The sequence below is a fragment of the Pseudorca crassidens genome, chromosome 7, assembly GCF_039906515.1.
Source record: "Pseudorca crassidens isolate mPseCra1 chromosome 7, mPseCra1.hap1, whole genome shotgun sequence".
NCBI lineage: Eukaryota > Metazoa > Chordata > Mammalia > Artiodactyla > Delphinidae > Pseudorca > Pseudorca crassidens.
Window position 1 is genome coordinate 105,591,713 of NC_090302.1, and position 19,800 is coordinate 105,611,512.

Genomic DNA, 19,800 nt, shown 5'->3' on the forward strand with positions numbered 1-19,800 from the left:
TTGCTTTTGATGTTCCACTACCTTTTTTTTTTTTTTTTTTTTTTAAGCAAAAACTCCTATATATCCCAGCTCCTCCCTGACCTCTTTGGAACAGACCCTCAGAGACATCTGAGAAGCTGCCTTCCTGGGCTATAGTCTTCAGTGATGCCCTAAATAAAACATAATTCTCAATCTTTAGGTTGCGCATTTTTCAGTTGACAAATCCTTAGACTGAGATTATATAAGGGTGAAATCGTTTTCAACCACGGAAAGTTTAAAATGAAATTCACACTATCGACACTTCGGGGCTAAGGTTAGATATAACTATGTATTTGGTGTTTAAAGTGTCATTTTTCAGAGAATGACATTTTAGAGTATTTGCCAGATGAGTTAGTGATTCCAATTTAAAATATGCCATTAATCTTTAGACTTAACGATTTTAAGTTGAACGGTGTGAATTTGTCTAAATTTGCAAACAATGCTGGAATATTTAAGAAAACATGAGATTTACAATATTTAAATTTTTATTAGATTTCTAAGAACTTTTTTACATTACTTGGGAAAATTTTGTGTGTTAAGGTCATAAACTGCCCGGTCAGGGATCTGAAGTGAATAAAAAGAAAATCAAGCATATGGAATTTAAATGAATTCATGAATGTGCTTCATAACATTAAAGGAAATTGTATTAACTGAGTTGAAAACAGGGCTGGTTTTGAAGATTCATGCTTAACCTGCATACCAGCTACGGAGAAGTGCAGGGAATCACAGCCCAGTCTCATAATCTGGGGTCTCATTTCATGCACTTACCCCTCGTGGCTCTGGAAGTTTCACAGCAAAGTTAGCTGAGAAAGGCAATACCCTAAAACTGCCTGATGGTGGTCGGTTCACGGCATTCGTTTATTACCAAGAACAGACTGTAGCAGGAAAATCTATGGAAGCCTAGTGGAGGGCATTCAATGAGAGGAAACCTTCTGTGGGGAGGGCCATGAGGATGAATAAGAGCGTCTGGGGTGCAGGGACACAGAGAGAACTCACAAACCTGCAGAAAAGCCACGGAGCAGAGTGCACTCCAGAGGCTGGACCTGGTGGGGGGTGAAGGACGTTTTCTTACCACTGGGTGGTGTCGACCGAAAAAAATGCACCTAAAAATTGAGAACTATGTTTTATTTGGTAGACTTGCTGAGGACTTAAGCCAGGGAAACAGCCTCTCAGATTGCTCAGAGGGACTGTTCTGAAGAGGTAAGGAAGGAGCCAGGATATAGGAATTTTAGAAAAAAAAAAAAACCTCACCATGGAACCTCAAAAGATTACTACTAATTAAAGAAAAACCGGACATCTCAAGTTAATGAATTTAGCACTTGTCTGTGTATGGGAAGATGCAAGAGTCTGGGCTCACTGAAATCATTCCTCTGATACGCACCTTATCTAGAGCCAGTGTCCTGCTTTTCCCCATCCTGAATCCCCTCAGGGTGCACAGTCGGGGCGGCTGCAGTGACTGATGGCCTGATGGCTGCAACATCCTTCGTTGACTGATATGGCAGGGGACAGTCTTCGCCCACAGTGGAAAGACCAGTTTTAGAAAGAAGTAGGCTGAACAAGGTGAAGGAGAGAAGACATCTGAGAACTCAAAATGCAGCAGCAAATGGACAAAAGGGGGGGCAGGGAGGGGTACACAGAGCTGCAAATGCAGTGAGTATCCTCGACCCCACTCTACTCAGACACAAGTTCTTTACAACCACATCCGAGTAGAGAAGGCAACTGGGGGCGGGGAGGGGAAGTGGGGGCTCACCCCTGCCCCCTCCAGGCTGTGAGCTGCTCCAACCCCAGCACGCCTCCTTCACCTTTGTGTCCCCAGAGCCCGGTACCCAGGCAGCCTCAGGAAACGTTTGCTGGAGGAAAGGCCAGAACAGAAGTCACGCCCCTGCTGTGGAATCAGGAGATTCCTGGAGAGCAGGTAAGCGGCCTTAGCGCAGGGTGCTGTGGTCAACGTGTGGTTTCTCTCTTAATCTTTACGCACTTGTCTTGCCAGACACAAAAATAACCAAAGTTGCTTTATATTTTGTAGCTTGCATTCAATACTGTAAGCCAGGAAGCTTTTACTTTAAATGTTTTAACAGAAAAGTGTCCTGTGCTTTAAAATGTCAACATGGATCTCCTATTTTCAACTCTGGAGTCCTTTTCTCCAGTATTTTTTTCTCTCTCCCCAGGATCATTATGATCCTTCCTTGGGCTCAGACGACATTCTACGTTAGACAAGTGAGCTTCCCCACCACCCTCCCCTCCCCCGTCACCTCTCCGCGAGGACAACGGCCTCCACTGTGATCTAAGACGCGTCATGAATCCATTAGTGACCATGGAGTCCCCTCTTCATGGGCTCCAGTCAACCGTTTCCGATTGCATACTTGACATTTCTACTGTAATGGCCCACTGTCACCTCAAAGTCATCTAAAATTAAGCTAGAGTTCCTCCATCCCCACAGAACAGCTGCCCTGCCTGACTTCTATTTCTACTAATGGCTTCAATAGCCTCCCAAGTCCAAACTCAAGTTCATGGTCACTTTGCTCACTCTCTTGCCTTCCCCCACCCACCACTGCAGATGTAGCCAACTACTGAGTTCTTTCCTCAACTTTTCTCTAGCATTCATCTGAATTTTCACTGCCTCGACCATTCTTTAGGTTCATACTACCTCTTTTTTTTTTTTTTGGTTCACACTACCTCTGCTCCTAATGTATCTACCTGCCTCCATTTTCTCTATCCTTTAATGTGATCTAACAGATTAATCTTCCCATAATAAAAGTAAAAATAACAATAGCCAACATTTACTAAGCACGTACTATGTGCCAGGTTCTGTTCTAAGATCTTGACATATATCCATTCATTCAATAACCACAGCAATCTTCATTTTGTTATTCTGACTTTACAGATGAGAAAACTTGAGGCACAGAGAGGTTAAGCAGCCCACCCAGGAACACACAGCTAGGTGTGTGGAGCATTAGGATGACATAAGGCCCCCCTCACCACTGTCTACAGCGTGTTGACCAAACCACATCTCCCACAGAGTGGCCCCCACCTCACTCTCTCTGCTGTACTCATGTCAGCGAGACTCCTGCCTTTCCCTTGGCTAAATATGTCTGGTACTTCCCCTCTCCTGTCTCCTAGGTCCCCCTCCATCCTTTCTGCCCTCCTGACCCGTCCTCCCAGGCACAACTGCAGGCGCCCTCCTTCCATCCCATCTCTGAGGCCATCGTAGCCCGCCGTGGTCCCTGCTGCCTCTGCTGTTGTCAGTGCCCCTGCTGAGCAGTGCCAATGGTACCTTATCTCTCGGGGTGTACCGCCAAGTACGATGTCCTGACATCGCTGGTGTGACAGGGCCACTCTGGCGTGGAAGACGTTTTGAGGTGGCAGGATCCAAACAGTCGTACCTAAATATAAACAGGTTATTGGTTTTGCTTTTTGTTTTTTTATCTTATTGTATTTCATTTTTAATAACCAAGAAATATTAATAGACATCCTTAACGCTTACCCTTTCCCCTTCTCTCCACCTCTCCCTGAGCCTAGCTTTTGCTCAGGGATTGGTGGTGTGCGGTCTGTGAAACACACGACCTGATCTTTTTTGTTTTCTTCATTACTTTTTCTACTAGGATATATACACACGGCACAAAATTCCAAAGGCACAAAAAATGTATCATGAAAAATGTCTCCCTTACTACCCTGTCCCTTCCTCTCCCAAAGGCAGCCACTCATCTTTCCGGAGATATTCAGGATATGCTCAAGCATATAAATATATATACTTGATGTTTTTCAAGATGAAAGTTTTAATCATTTGTTTTCTGACACTGTGATTATCAAGACATAGATATTAAAAAGTACTCTGTACACACTACTATATATAAAATAGATAACTAACAAGAAATTACTGTATAGCACAGGGAAGTCTACTCAATACTCTGTAATGACCTACATGGGAAAAGAATCTAAAAAAGAGTGGAGATATATAACTGATTCACTTTGCTGTATAGCAGAAACAAATACAACATTGTAAATCAACCATACTCCAATACAAATTAATTTAAAAATAAAAAAATAAAAAGTATTCTAATGTTGGGGCAATTAGTATCTAATCAGTGTAGTATTTCAGTGTTGCAAGTTTTAGAGATCTGTTGCACAAAATGAGAATATACTTACCACTGAACTGTACACTTAAACATGATTAAGATGGTAAATCGAATATTATGTGTTTTTTTACCATACTCTGAAAAAAATGATCCTGATGTCCAAATGGCGGTATTGACACATCATGCACCTCCCCTCCCAGCTCTCCGTAACTCTACTGTCTTGTACATTTCTGTACCTCTGCTTCTCTCTTCCCCAAGGCCCAGTACCGGTCCAGTGTCTGGGCTCAGCAATCTGGTTTGGCGCACTGCGGGGCTCAGTGAAAACCACAGTCCAGAACAAGGAAAGGCTCTGAGTGAGAAATGGAGTGGGGGGTCGGCAGGGGCAAAGAGAGGGGAAAGATGGAGGAATTAGCCAGGGAGAAAAACCCAGACATGGAGAAAAGTGGAAGTGTGAACTTCAGTGTTTGCCGTGACCACTGCCCCTTCCACCAGCGCCTGGACGCGCCACGGGAGATGCCCCGCGTGTCTGTCTGCTGGGGTCTCACTCACCCCAGCCCCACCCCCTGAGGAAACAGGGCCCCAGCTTGGCCCACCTTCCCTGCAGTTTGTTCACTTTGCAGAACTGGGCTCGGCTTGGCTTTCCTGGTGCCATTCCCCCAACAATCACCATCTCTTTGAGAAAACTGTTTCTGTGGTGACTCAGAAAAGGAGTCATAAAGCACTGAATCACCACTGCCCCCTCCTGCCCTACTCCGTAGCTTCTGCTTTGTGTTTTCCCTTCCAGAGACCATTTAGGATCCGTTTCTGTGCTCTTAGCCCTATACAACAGCTGCCGCTGCCCGCTAAACCCAAACCAGCAGTAACCTTTTCCCCTACTCAATGTTTACCTGGAACTGGCTGGCACTGATAAATGCCCTGCCTTGCCTGCCTACTAACCAAGTTGAAAAAGGAAAGAAAATCAGATCAAGAGAACAAATCTGTACTTGGCTGAGGTCCACACCGCTTCTAAATGATAAGAAATTCATGTCCCTTACTGAGACTCTGAAAAAGCTTTAAAAACTGTTTAGGAATGATTCTAAATGATGTAACATTGAAAAGGCCCACATGGAAGGGAAATGAAATACTCCTTTAAAACATGAAATTTTTTCTAATAAATGCTCAGTAATTCACACGCAAAAAATCTAAACAAAGACTTTAAACCCTTCCCCAAACTTAACTTAAAACGGATCAGAGACCTAAATGTGAAATACAAAATTACAAACTCCAGAAGAAAACCTACAGACTTCGGGTATGCGATGACTTTTTGGATGTGATACCAAAGGCACAATGCATACAAGAAAGAATTGATAAGCTGGAATTCTTTAAAATTAAAAACTTCTGCTCTGGAAAAGACACTAACAAAAGAATGAGAAGACGAGCCACAGACTGGGAGAAAATATTTGCAAAAGACACATCTGATGAAGGGCTGTTCTCCAAAGTGTACAAAGAACTCTTAAAACTCAACAATAAGAAAAACAAAAAAAGCAAACAATTAGGAATAGGACAAAAGCAATGAGCAGACACCTCACCAAAGAAGATATACAAATGGCAAATAAGTACATGAGAAGATGCTCAATATCATGTCACTCGGGAATTGAAATTAAAACAACGAGAAACGAAACTGAGTTATTTGTAGTGAGGTGGATGGACCTAGAGTCTGTCATACAGAGTAAAGTAAGTCAGAAAGAGAAAGACAAATACCGTATGCTAACACATATATATGGAATCTAAAAACAAACCAAAAAATGGTTCTGATGAACCTAGGGGCAGGATAGGAATAAAGACGCAGACGTAGAGAATGGACTTGAGGACACGGGGAGGGGGAAGGGTAGGATGGGACGAAGTGAGAGAGTGGCACGGACATATATACACCACCAAACGTAAAACAGATAGCTAGTGGGAAGCAGCCGCATAGCACAGGGAGATCAGCTCGGTGCTTTGTGACCACCTAGAGGGGTGGGATAGGGAAGGTGGGAGGGAGACGCAAGAGGGAGGGGATATGGGGTTATATGTATACATATAGCTGATTCACTTTGTTAGACAGCAGAAACTAACACAACAATGTACAGCAATTATACTCCAATAAAGATGTTAAAATTAAATTAAAAAAAACAACAACGAGATACCACTATACAGCTACTGAAATGACCAAGATCTGGAACACCAACACCAAATGCTGGTGAGGATGTAGAGCGACAGGAACTCTCATTCGTTGCTGGTGGGAATGCAGAATGCACCAGCCACTTTGGAAGACAGCTACAATGCTTACAAAACCAAGCATCCTCTTACCATACAATGCAGCAATCGTGCTCCTTTGATATTTACTCAAAGAAGTTGAAACCTTATGTCCACGCAAAAAAACTAGACATAAATGTTTATAGCAGCTTTATTCATTATTGCCAAAACTTGGAAGCAACCAAGATGTCCTGTAGTAGGTGAATAGATAAACTCTGGTTCATTCAGAAAATAGAATATTATTCAGCACTGCAAAGAAATGAAAAGATGTGGAGGAACCTTAAACGCATATTACTAAGTGAAAGAAGGCAATCCGAAAAGGCTACATATTGTATGATTCCAACTATAGGACATTCTGGAAAAGGCAAAACTATTGACAGTTAAAAAGATCAGTGGTGGTCAGGAATTAGGAGGCAGGAGGGATGAATAGGTGAAACACAGGGGACTTTTAGGGCAGTGAAACTAAGCTGCATGATACTGTAATGATCTATACATGTCATTATACATTTGTCCAAACCCTTAGGACGGACAACAAAAGAGTGAACCCTAATGTAAACTACAGACTCTGGGTGATAATGATCTTCACCATGAGATTCATCAATTGTAACAAGTAGACCACTCTGGGGAGGGATGTTGGTAGTGGGGGAAGCTATACGTGGGGCTGGGGGCATATGGGCAGTCTCTGTACTTTCTGTTCAATTTTGTTAGGAACCTAAAACTGCTCTTAAAACTTAAGTCTATTTAAAAATCATAAGAGGAAAGATTTTAAGAATAAATTAAAACTCAAGGTTATGTTAAAAACAATGACTATCCCTACTATAAACAACCACATGAATGACCACACAAACCCTTCAGGCCAGGAGGCGTGGGTTCTCAACACATTCTCTCTTGGACCTGTTGGGATATGTGTATTCTGTCCTGACTTTTTAAACCAAACCATCAAGTGTGGCACAGTAATCTTTTTTTTAATTGGTTTCCTCCTCATATTTTCCTCTTGTTCTTCCCCGTTCTGATAGACTCCATTCTTAGTCTCAGGATGTAAACTTTTATCACCATTTCCTTGGTTGAATTAACAAGTGGATTGGCTAGATTGTGAAAGACATTAGGGAAACAGAAGCTGGAACCAGGAGGAATTAGATGCTGTGCCTAAGAAGGCTCTGTGCAAGGCCCATCGGTTGCTCATGTCTCCATGGACCCCTAGGACCAGTGGTCATAGCACTTGACAGGGTCAGACAAGGATAATTCACATAGCCAAGAGCATCATTCACACAATGCAAGTGAAGAGAACAAGTGCGGCCATGAAGGAAGAAAAAAGGATCTGACCAGCAATTTGTACAGATCTATGCATGAGGATAACTAAAACATGCACAGGGTCAAATTCATTTCCATGTATGTGTGTGCATCTCAGGTTATACATAAATTATGCACACAAGAAGATACGCTCTCATGGGCACATAGGTATACTGAAAAGATCAGAAAAACTTCTCCTGAGTATGTATCTTTAACCAAAATGCAAAAGAAAACATTTCCAATTTTCATCATTATCATCATTAATATTAACGAGCAAATTACAATGTAACGCCAGCTGGTACGTTTCTCAGATAACAAGTTGGGCACTAATACACAGCTTTTTACGTTTTGTTTTCTTAAAGTATTCTGTTGTTACTTTTTCTAAAATTATAAACAGCGTTCCACATCAATAGTTAACCTGAATTTTTTTTAATCCTTCTGAATCTGGAATGTAAGCTAAACAGTTTGAGATGAAATTCACACACCATACAATTCACCCATTTAAAGTGGTCAATTCAATGGTTTCTAGTATATGCACAGAACTGTGCAAACATCACCACAATCAATTTTGGAACGTTTTCATCTCCACAAACAGAAACCCTGTACCTTAGCAATCACCCTTCTATGCTCGCATCCACGTCAGCACTAAGCAGTCACTAAACTACTTTTCTGTCTCTACAGATTTGATTCTGGACACTTTGCATAAATGAAATAGTATAATATGTCGTCTTTCATTACTGGATTCTTTCACTTAGCATTGCTTTGGAGGTCCATCCTCGTTGTAGCATGTCTCAGTACTTCATTTTTTAAAAAATATTTATTTATTTATTTGGTTGTGCCGGGTCTTAGTTGCGGCAGGTGGGCTCTGTAGTTGTGGCATGCAAACTCTTAGCTGCGGCATGCGTGTGGGATCTAGTTCCCTGACCAGGGATCAAACCCAGGCCCCCAGAGCCTTAACCACTGGGCCAACAGGGAAGTCCCATCATTCTTTTTTATGACTGAATAACATTAAATTGTATGTATAGAACATGTTTTGTTTATCCATTCATCTGTTGGTAGACGCTTGAGTTATTTTCATCTTTTGACTATTGTAAAGCTGCCATGAACACTGATGAACAAATATCTATCTGAGTCTCCATTTTCGATTCTTTTGGGTATAGCCCTAGAGTGGAATTTCTGGATTATATGGTAACTCTATGCTGAGCTTTTTGAGGAGCTGCCAAACCATTTTGCATAGTGGCTGTACCATTTAACATTCCCACCAGCAATGGGTTCCAGTTTCCACACATCCGCACCAAAACCTGTTAATTTCCTTGATGATGATGATGACTGTGAGAGCCATTTAGGTGGGTATAAAATGGTATCGTACTGTGGTTTTGATCTGCATTTCCCTAATGACTAATGATGGTGAGTGTCTTTTCATGTTCTTACTGGCCATCTGTATATCTTCTTTGAAAAACACCTATTCAAGTCCTCTGCCCATTTTTAAATGAGACTGTCTTTTAATTATGACTCCATTTTTCTTAGCAGTCCTTGTTTTTAGCCCAGGTTGCCATATATGTTAGTAAGGAAGGCCCAGAGGTTAAATTTCATGTCCCTCACTGCTATGACTTCAGTAAGATGGACAAGTCTATTTTGGACTCGGCTGCTGCCCTACATTGCTCTGTTGTCCTCAACCACAAGTCTGTCATTCTTACATCATCTGGGGCCTCTGAGTGGCATGACGTTCACTTTATGCACCACTGTAAGACAAACCTAGTCAAAGCATCATCGTTCCTGGAGGAGAGTTTGATGCAAGGGAGATTATGGCTGACTTTGTGAAGTGAAGGGTCTAATCCTCCCCTTTTAATAAACTAAAATTTAAAGAAAATAATGTTAAATTTATACCTACCACAAAGGAAGCAGTCAGCAATCTTTGCATCTTTTGCAACTTAATCTTGATGTAAAACGTGAGTTGCAATGAAGGATAGGTTATATTTAAATGAGGAAAAACTCTGATTGATTCATTGCTAACTGCTGAGAGAAATGTCAGAGGACCATTCCGTGATGAATGGAATTGAACTGTGAGGCCCACCCCTACCCACTTGGCGGAAGCTACTCCATTAACAAGCATCACAGTGTTTTTCAGAGTGGGGTAATGCGCAGCTCGCATCAGAAGCACCAGGGGGTGCTGGGTAAGAATGCATATTCCCAGGTCCCGCTCCAGCCCAGAAACATACATTCCTACAGGTGGGCCCAGGAATCTGAATTTTAACGTTTCCTAGGCAATTCCTATGCACAGCACAGTTTGACAAAATGGGGCTGGAAGACCTTTATCAGCCTCTAAGGGAACTGGCAAATTTGATGTACAGTAAAAATGACCACTTTTAAAGTCTTTAGATTAAGCATAAATGGGTATGTTAAGAATTCCTCCTTCAAACAGGTGCTCAAGACTTTTTTTTTAAATGTTGTCAGGTCAGAATTATCCCGATGATCTTATTTCTAGTTATTATCTGCCTATCACACGGAAGTGCAGCCTAGGGCTATACCAATATGCGTTAGCCTTGAAATACCGAAGGTTATTTCAGGACGTTGTGGGGCTCCTGGGCACAGAAGCCTTTCAGACAGTTGCTAATCAGGGAAGGGAGGGGATGCAGAGACAAGGGAGGAGCAGCCAGGAAACAACAGTGCAGCCTTGGGGCAGGGTCCTGGTTCTGCCTCAAGGGATACACATAACAGTATCTTTGAGCTCATCTGCGGAACTAAAACTCCCACCAAACGGAAGATGTTCCAGAGAGAAGGTCACAGCTTGATAACCTCAAAGCTCACCAGGAAATCACCTGAAGCCAGATTAAAGGAGTACAGGCCCTGCACACACCCTGATCCTTCTCAGCAACCCCACCCTAGAAGCATTGCTATAAAACGCCTCACCAAATGCCCCCAGGTGGGGGGACACAGTTTTTCAGGGCATGAGCCTGTTGTGTCCCCTCTGCCTGGTGAAGCAATAAAGCTATTCTTTTCTACTTCACCCAGAACTCTGTCTCCAAGATCCCATTCAGCACTGATGCACAGAGGCCAAGCTTTCAGCATCAATACCATTTCCAATATTTCCATATACCAACTTTAGAGGACATTTTTCTGTCCCTGTCTCTCTCTCATGCAGCGAAAGAGTAGAAACAACCACACGTTCAATAAGAGGGGGATGCCAAGCTGGCCCATTAAAACAATGGAATATATGCACTTATTTAAAATTAAATTTATAAAGATTATGAAATAACAATGTTATTTCATAATGTTCATATTGTGGTATCAGGAAAAACAATCTATATAGACTCTGACGATTATAACTTTGTATTATAGAAAATACAAATACAAAACAGCTGGAAGTAAGTTCCCAAAAAGGTTAGCAGTGATATGACTATAGCGAGTCTGTTTTCTTCCTACTCTTCAAATTGTTCCGCTTCAAAGACCATATCTTATTTTTATAATGCAAAAACCTTTTTTTCTAATAAAAGGGACATTTTATTGCCATGAATAATTACCACTACTCAGTTCAATTTCTCTAGACAATGGTTTAGCAGCAACCATTCATCTTGCCTACAGCACAGTTCATCTAATCAAAAATGCAAGGAAGTTAAGTCTTCCAGAAATTCAGGACTTGAGTTTTTCTCTTTTAGCCTCCACTGGACTGGTTTCCCTGGGGCAAAATGCTGGGGGCATTTTCTCTGATTGTTGACTTTCACCAAACTGAAGGATATCATCTAGACAGGGCGTAGTGCTTTCTGAGATAAAACTTAACAATTGAACAGGGTGGAATCAATTCATCTGAAAGCACAGAGTTATGAAACTTGGGTTCTGGGCCCTGATCTGCTCTCAGCTGCCTGGCTGAAGTTGAGAAAATTACTTCCCCTCTCTTGGCCTCCATTTGTCTGAAAATGATAAGGTTTTGAAACCGAGCAGGACCTTGTGGGGCTCCTGGGCACGGAAGCCTTTCTGTGTCCCCCATTTCTTGTTTGTAAGAAACAGGTTTCAGCCTCCATGACCTTCTCTGAGTTCCAAAGGGCAGGTTCAAACAGCTGCTAATCAGGGAAGGGAGGGGATGCAGAGACGAGGGAGGAACAGTCAAGAAACAATAGTGCAGCCTCGGGGCAGCGTCCTGGCTCTGCCTCGAGGGATACACGTAACAACATCTTTGAGCTCTTCTGCAGAACTAAAACCCCACCAAATGGAAGATGTTAACTGCTTGATGAAGCACTCTTCATTCCAGAGAAGATCACAGTTTGATAACCTTGAGAACCACAGAAGCTCATCAGGAGACCCCCTGAGGCCAGATTAAAGGAATGTGGGACCTGCCCACACCCTGATCCTTATCAGCAACCCCGCCCTTGAAGCACCGCTGTACAACTTCTTGCCAAATCCCCCTGGGTTGGGACACACAGTTTTTGAGGGCATGAGCCTGCTGTGTCCCCTCTTTGCCTGGTGAAGCAATAAAGCTATTCTTTTCTACTTCACCCAAAACTCTGTCTCCAAGATTCAATTCAGCACTGGGGCACAGAGGCCGAGTTTTCAGCATCAGTTTGACTAGATCCATAAGGTCTCTCTAGCTTTAATAATCTGTGAATCCCACTTAAAGAGGTCAACAGCCCAAGGAGATCACAGTTTTGTAGAAAATACCTCTTGTGTGTATGGGTGAGGGGGGGCATGAGAGGGAAGCCTGAAGGACTCATCCTCAAGAAATCATAGACAAAGGGCACAAAGTTATATAAGCAATGATATTGTTTACAGTGTTGTTTATAATAGAGAAAAATAGACAATGTAATTTTTCAACTGTACAGGAAGAATTAAATAACGGTACAGCCAAAAAGTGTAATATTTGGTAGTCATTTAAAATGAGAGGGACTTCCCTGGTGGTGCAGTGGTTAAGAATCCGCCTGCCAATGCAGGAGACAGGGGTTCGAGCCCTGGTCCAGGAAGATCCCACATGCCGCAGAGCAACTAAGCCCATGTGCCACAACTACTGAGCCCGTGTGCCACAACTACTAAAGCCCATGCGCCTAGAACCCATGCTCCGCAGCAAGAGAAGCCACCACAATGAGAAGCCTGCGCACCGCGACAAAGAGTAGCTCCCGCTCACCACAACTAGAGAAAGCCCGTGTGCAGCAACGAAGACCCAACATAGACAAAAATAAATAAATAAAATTAGGTAGATCGGTACATACTGACATAAAAAGCTATTCATTACATATTAACTGGAAAAGCTACTTATAAAAATATTTAAAGTATACCTTTTTGAAATCTGTACATCTACACACAGCTCTTGAGAGGTTATTTTGTGGTGGTGGTGAAATTGCTGCTAAGATTTTTCTTTTGGTTTATCTGTAATTTCTAACTTTCTATACTAAACATGCGTTAGTTGTGTAATTAAAACAAATACCCAGTGTGTATCAGTTTGGGTTCTCCAGAGAAACAGAACCAGTAGATTATATATAATCTCACACACACACAGAGAACCAATAGGATAGATAGAAATACATATTCATAGGATATGTATGTGTGTGTATGTATATAAGTATAAAGAGATATATTTTAAGGAATTGGCGCGTGTGATTGCAGGGGCTGGCAAGTCTAAAATCTGTAGGGGAGGCTGGCAGGCTGGAAACTCCAGCAGGAGTTAATGTTGCAGTTTTGAGGCAGAACTTCTTTGGAAAACCTCAGTTTTTGTTCTTAAGGCCTCCAACCAATCAGACGAGGCCCACCCGCATTGAAGGTCATTTCCTTTACTTAAAGTTAACCGATGATAGATGTCCACCACATCCACAAAATAGCTTCACAGCAACACCTAGATGAGTGTTTGATGAAAAAACTGGGTACTGCAGCCCAGCTAAGCTGACACTCAAAACTAACCGTCACATAGCAGAATTCCTTTCAACTGATCAAGTAAAACAGCAAGATGGAGACATTTTAATTCACTGGGATCTCAGGGGTCCCAGTCCCTGCAATCTGGTGTGATGAGGGGCTCTTCCTCCAAGAAGAGCCTGCAGGGGTGGCCCTTTCCAAGGCCTGTGGGTGGGTGGTCCCACAGGTGTGACAGCAGGGAGGCCTCAGGTAGGAGGAGACAGGAGAGCCGGCAGAAGGCGGGGGCTGTCTGGAAATGATCCCTTCCCTGAGAATCTTCAGTTACCAAATTCGTGAGACACCTGTGAACAAGAGCAGCCCATGTGGAAGCAGGATGGCAGAAGAACGCCACAAAAAAAAGCAAGGACAGAGAGTGGAAGGAAGCTTAATGTCCCAGGCTGTGGAAATGAGTTTGGGTCAAGTTCCCCCGGACTTTCAAGGGGTGCGGGAGCCCCCAATGACATCCGGTTTTTACAAATCAAACCCAGATCTAGTTGGCTCTGCAGAGTTCCTTTTTCCCCCACGTTGGTGGCAATCAAGCGGCTCAGGCTGATGTAACCTACGTTCCATATAGAGTTTTCAGTGATTAGCAGTTCTAAATTAACCAGCAGGATGACCTCGCTGCGAGAAGGAACAGGGGGGGTCACTGGGGTTCCGGGGTATCGACTGATCCTTCAGCAGCACAAATGAGGCCAAAGAAAGATGTTAGTCAAAGTGGAATTACAGGAGCACCAGTGACGATTCGAAAATAACAAAATAAAACCTTGCTGCTTCCTTTGGGAAAATTACAAGGCAAAACTGGACAATCTTTCTCTCTCAATATGTTTGGCAAGGAGGAGGGAGAAAGAGGTTTCTTTACCATTTCTCAGTCCTGGCAGATGAGAGATCTCTATTCTTCAAGGAGCAGACAGCCCTGGCCAATTTTCTTGTATCTCTCTGCCTTTTCAAAAGCTCAGAGGCACCAGGTGTTTCCTCTTCGCTTCACACTGTTTCTCCAATGAGCATGCATTACTTTTGTAATCGGGAAGGAAAAACAATTTACATTTAAAAAATCTGGCAGGGAACTCCTGCTTTCAAGACGGTAGTTTGAGAACACACACTTTACCTCCCCACTAATGTAAAAATCCTTTGAAATGATCCAATAAATAGTAATATAGGGGGAAATATGTGTAGCAGGGCTGGAAAAATACAGACAGGTACCATAAATGAACCAGAACCTCTGAGGACTTTCTAGAAATCCTGAAGTAGGTGGGAGCAGGGAGACATATTGGGAGAGAATAAACTGGTCCCCTTTTTTGGAGGGTGATTCAGCAGTATATTAATTATGCACATAAATGTACACACCCATGTTTGCAGCCACGCAGCCCCTGGGAATTTATCCTAAACAAATAATGGCACAAATGTACAAAGATGTATGTTATGATTATAGCTATAGTTTCACATTTTTATATATTTTCAAGGCTTATTAAACTTCACTTCTGTCCTTCATCTAAGTGTTCCCCATTCATACGCTCACTCTAGAAGTTGAAACCAATAAAAGAAAGCATTTCCTTACCATTATTATGCAAATATTTCCCCATTCTGGGCTGCACAGTGTGTTAGAATTACATTAATTTCTCTATGAATTTAATTTTACAACACCAGGCCACTTGAAAGGGAGTATCTCTAACATCAAGGAAAAATAAGATTCTCTATTTTCACACCCCATTAACTCCTTATAATTATGTCACATTTTATTTTGGCTTATATATTTCTTGTGCAGTTTTATCCCCTCTCATTTCTAATTTTCTTTCCTTTCTGTAATTATTTGCCTTTATAGTCTCAATATTTTTTCAACCTTTTAGTCATACTCTCCATTCTGTGACCACCCCCCTCCCCTTCTTAAAGAAGAAGACCCCTAGTCCTCTTCTCCCTTGTGGGCTGGGACTTCCGAAGTCCACCACACAGCCATCTCCCAGGACTTTGCTGCTTATGCTTCCAGAATATCAATTCCATGTTCTCCCTTTTTCTGGTTTACAAACTTGGTTTTCTGGAGAACACCCTCAAGTAACTTCCTAAGAAAGGTAGATAATATTAGAAATGAAAAAAGGAACACAACTCCCAATGTTGCAGAAATAAAAGATATGGACCATCAATAAAACAAAAAGACAATCTACAGAATGAGAGAAAATATTTGCAAACGATGCAACCGACAAGGGCTTAATTTCCAAAATATAAAACAGCTCATACAGCGTAATATTGAAAAAAACAAACAACCCAATCAAAAAATGGGCAGAAGACCTAAATAGACATTTCTCCAAAGAAGACATACAGATGGCCAACGGGCACATGAAAAGATGCTCAATGTCGCTAATTATTAGAGAAATGTAAATCAAAACCACAATGAGGTATCACCTCACACTGGTCAGAATGTCTATCAACAAAAAAGTCCACAAATAATAAATGCTGACGAGGGTATGGAGAAAAGGGAACCCTCCTACACTGTTAGTGGGAGTGTAAATTGGTACAACCACTACGGAGAACAGTATGGAAATTCCTTAAAAAACTAAAAATAGAGCTACCACATAATACAGCAATCTCACTCCTGGATATATACCCAGAAAAGATGAAAACTCTAATTCAAAAAGATACGTACACCCCAATGTTCATAGCAGCACTATTTACAATAGCCAAGACATGGAAACAACTCAAGTACCCATCAATAGACAATTGGCTTGAAAGATGAGGTATATATACACAATGGAATATTACTCAGCCATAAAAAAATGAGACATTGCCATTTGCAGCAACATGGATGGACCTAGAGAACATTATACTTAGTGAAGTAAGTCAGACAAGGACAAATACTCAATATCACTCATATGTGGAATCTAAAAAATAATACAAATGAATCTATATACAAAATAAAAGCAGACTCACAAACATAGAAAACAAATTTATGGTTACCAAAGGGGAAAGGGAGAGGGGAAGGGATAAACTAGGAGTATGGGATTAACAGATACAAACTACTATACATAAAATAGATAAACAACAAGGATTAATTGTATTGCACAGGGAACTATACTCATCTTGTAATAACCTACAATGGAAAATAATCTGAAAAAATATATGTATGACTGAATCACTTTGCTGTATACCTGAAACTAACACAGTATTGTCAATCAACTATACTTCAATTTTAAAAAGATAAGAATATATTATGAGGAAATTTATTGTTTGAAAAATTAGTTGAAATGGATCCATTCCTATAAAAAGTGGAGCTTACCAAAATTGATAAAAAATAGAAAACCAAATCATTCCGTAACGTTAATGAACTGAATCAATCGTTTAAAATCTTTCCACAATAAAGCACCGTCAGCTTTAATGGAAAAATCTACCAATCATTTAAAGAATGAATAAATTTCAGTCTTACCCAGACACTTCCCAGAAAAAGAATACTCCCAATTTATATCCTTTTATAACTAGTATAATCTACTCTATCCTTAAATATCATCTACTCTATCCTTAAATATCAAACACCAGATGAGAAATATACGAAAGAGGAAAGTTAAAATCCAATCTCATTCATGTAAACACCATGTTAAGGACATCTGATGCTCAATAAAATCTATACTCTCCTTTTCTTCCTAAACACCAGGACTGCCTTTTCCAGCCTGCCTTGCAGTTTGTGTGGCATTCTAAACAATGAAACGTGAACAGAGTGATGTGTGCAATTTCAGGCGGAGGCTCTCAAGTGCTCATACTTCCTTGATACTGTTTCCACTGACTGAATGCAGAGAGGATTCCAAGGCTCTAGGGGATCATGAATCCACAAGACAGAAGGAGCCTGATTCCCACCAACCAGACTGTTACATGAGCAAGAAGTAAACTCTGTAAAACCATGTAAATTCAGGGGGTTTGTTACAGCAGCTAACAGCATCTTTCATTAGAGACTGATCGTTCAAAGTGCGGTGCTGTCATAATAAAGCCCAAAAGATGTAACCATAGCTTGGCCGTTGAGGGGCAAGCCGCAAGAAAGTAGATTTTTAGAGGCCAAATCAACATTTGGTAAAACTTTCACCTGTGATAACTTGGAAGCTAGACCAGCGGCCCATTCGAGCTTGTAGTTCTAAGAAAAATGGTTGGACAGGCCATCCTGTTAGTATGTGTCTGTTTTTAGTTGTTGCATTCTGTAAGTATTCTGAGGAAGAGGGGAGCACAGACAATGCCTGGTTTGAGAACAAAAGCGAGGAAATAGCACAAAAATTGGGATTGAAAATCTGAGCCAGGAGCCTAAACCCTAGGAGCTTCGCTGGTTTATCCAGGCTTCTTAATGACTCAGTCCTGTAACAACAATCAGCTCAGGAGAGCAGCCATCCACTCAACACCTGCTGACTCGGGCTCCAGGTAGCTCCCAGTCAATTGAAGCAGAGAGAGGCTGGAGGGTGAGAAAGGAAACTAACAAGCCAGGCTTAAGAATTACGTCTAGAACTACGCTGTCCAATACGAGTTATGAGCCACGGAAATGTGGCTAGTTGGAACGTACCTGCACTGTCAGCGTAAGACATCAGATTTCAAAGACTTGGATTAAAAAAAAAAAGGTTAAACATCTACTTAGCAATGTTTTCCTACTGGTTACATGTTGAATTCATATTTTAGAACCGTACTGCCGTCAGAAAAAAAAATTTTCAGGCCCAGGCTTAAGAGGCTGCAACTGTAAAGCTTCAGACCTTCAAACTTGCATCAGCAAGGAATTCCCACGCACATGGGCCTCTGTTTCTGCGCTCTCCAAACTTTCTTAAGAAGGTGAAACTCCCAAATCATGTACTACAATACCGGTGATGAATCGTTTTTGATTCAGACTTAGAGCATATACAATATCTGAAGAAGCTAAGAACGTGATAGAGAAAAATGGGCTACTCAGAACACATTTTGTTTTTACTAATCAAGTTCAAAATAACAGACTTAATAAGAATGCTTTAAGAAGACCGTTCCCTAGAGTTTGGGATCTAGAGACGCTAACAGTTTTTAAATAAAAGGTCTATAAGTATCTTGTATGCTTGCTGGAGAATGACGCCAGCAGGTAAAGATGAAGGGCTTTCCGATTTGCACAAGTTATGACCCCTTGGTACCCAACTACTCCTAGAAAACACGCTAGTTAAAATACTAAACTATTTTCTGCTATGCACTAGCCTCTCAGCTGGTGGTACAGCCACTTATGAGAACTCACATCTCATTTTCTTTAAGAAATCATTCCCTTCTGGAACAGAGCTTCCTGAGAGCCGTCCTTGCAGACTTCCATCCATCAGGCCCAGAAGCAGCAGCATTTCAACAAGTAGGCAGGCGGCGTGTGGCCCTGTGCAGGCTGGAGGGGCTGCCGTGACCCACATACCGGAGGCCATCGCCGTGGGCTCTCATCTGGGCTCCTGCAGCCGCCTCCTTGCAGAGTCCAGCAGGAATGAGCCTCCCTTTCACGTGGAGCTCATCATCAGCCTGGATGAAGTGCTATTTAAACTGAGTGAGGGCTTCACAAGGAAATCCTGTGATCTGCTGTGTTTAAAGAGCCCGAGTTCCTTTTTCTAAGCACATGGAATGGTGGCAAAGTATACTGAATGGAAACAGTCACGTATTTTGGAATTTTCCATTAAATAGTTTGCTTTTTCCAGAAAAAAATAAAAAATAATGGTGCATGTCCTCTTCTTGGTTCGTTGCTGCTAGTTTCCCAGCTCATGGTACCTGGCCCTCCGGATGGCCGGGCAGTCAGATGCTGGCTCTGTCCCGAGGCACAGGTGTGGGCCCTTTGGAGGGTCCAAGGGGCTCGGCAAGACGGAGGAAGCCCAGGTGTCTTCCAGAGGACCATGCTTTCTCAGAGTTCCCGGATGGCTGTTGCTGAGGTACATCTTGCAATCATCGTAAGAACCACAAGGGCTGGTCCAGCCAAGACATTGGCTCCGAAAGGGGAAAGGTCTGTGGGAGCTCGCATCAAAAGGGTTAATCATATTTTTTTCACGCGCCATTAAAAGCGAGCACCTATTTGGTGCAGAGGCTTCTCCTGCAGCCATGCGGCTACATGACCTTCCCTGGGTTCTGGGGCTGGGCCTCCAACCATGTGAATGCTGTTGTCCGGATATCGGCCACTGTGACTGTTCAGCCCTTTGCATCCTCAAACCTGTTGCTCTTAGATGTTGGTATTTGGGCATATTTAGAGTAGTTTTGAAAATGCACCTTAGGCATTTTGATGACCTTCAGCACGTTTTGGTTATAGACTTTAGGCTGAAGGTTTGAAGGG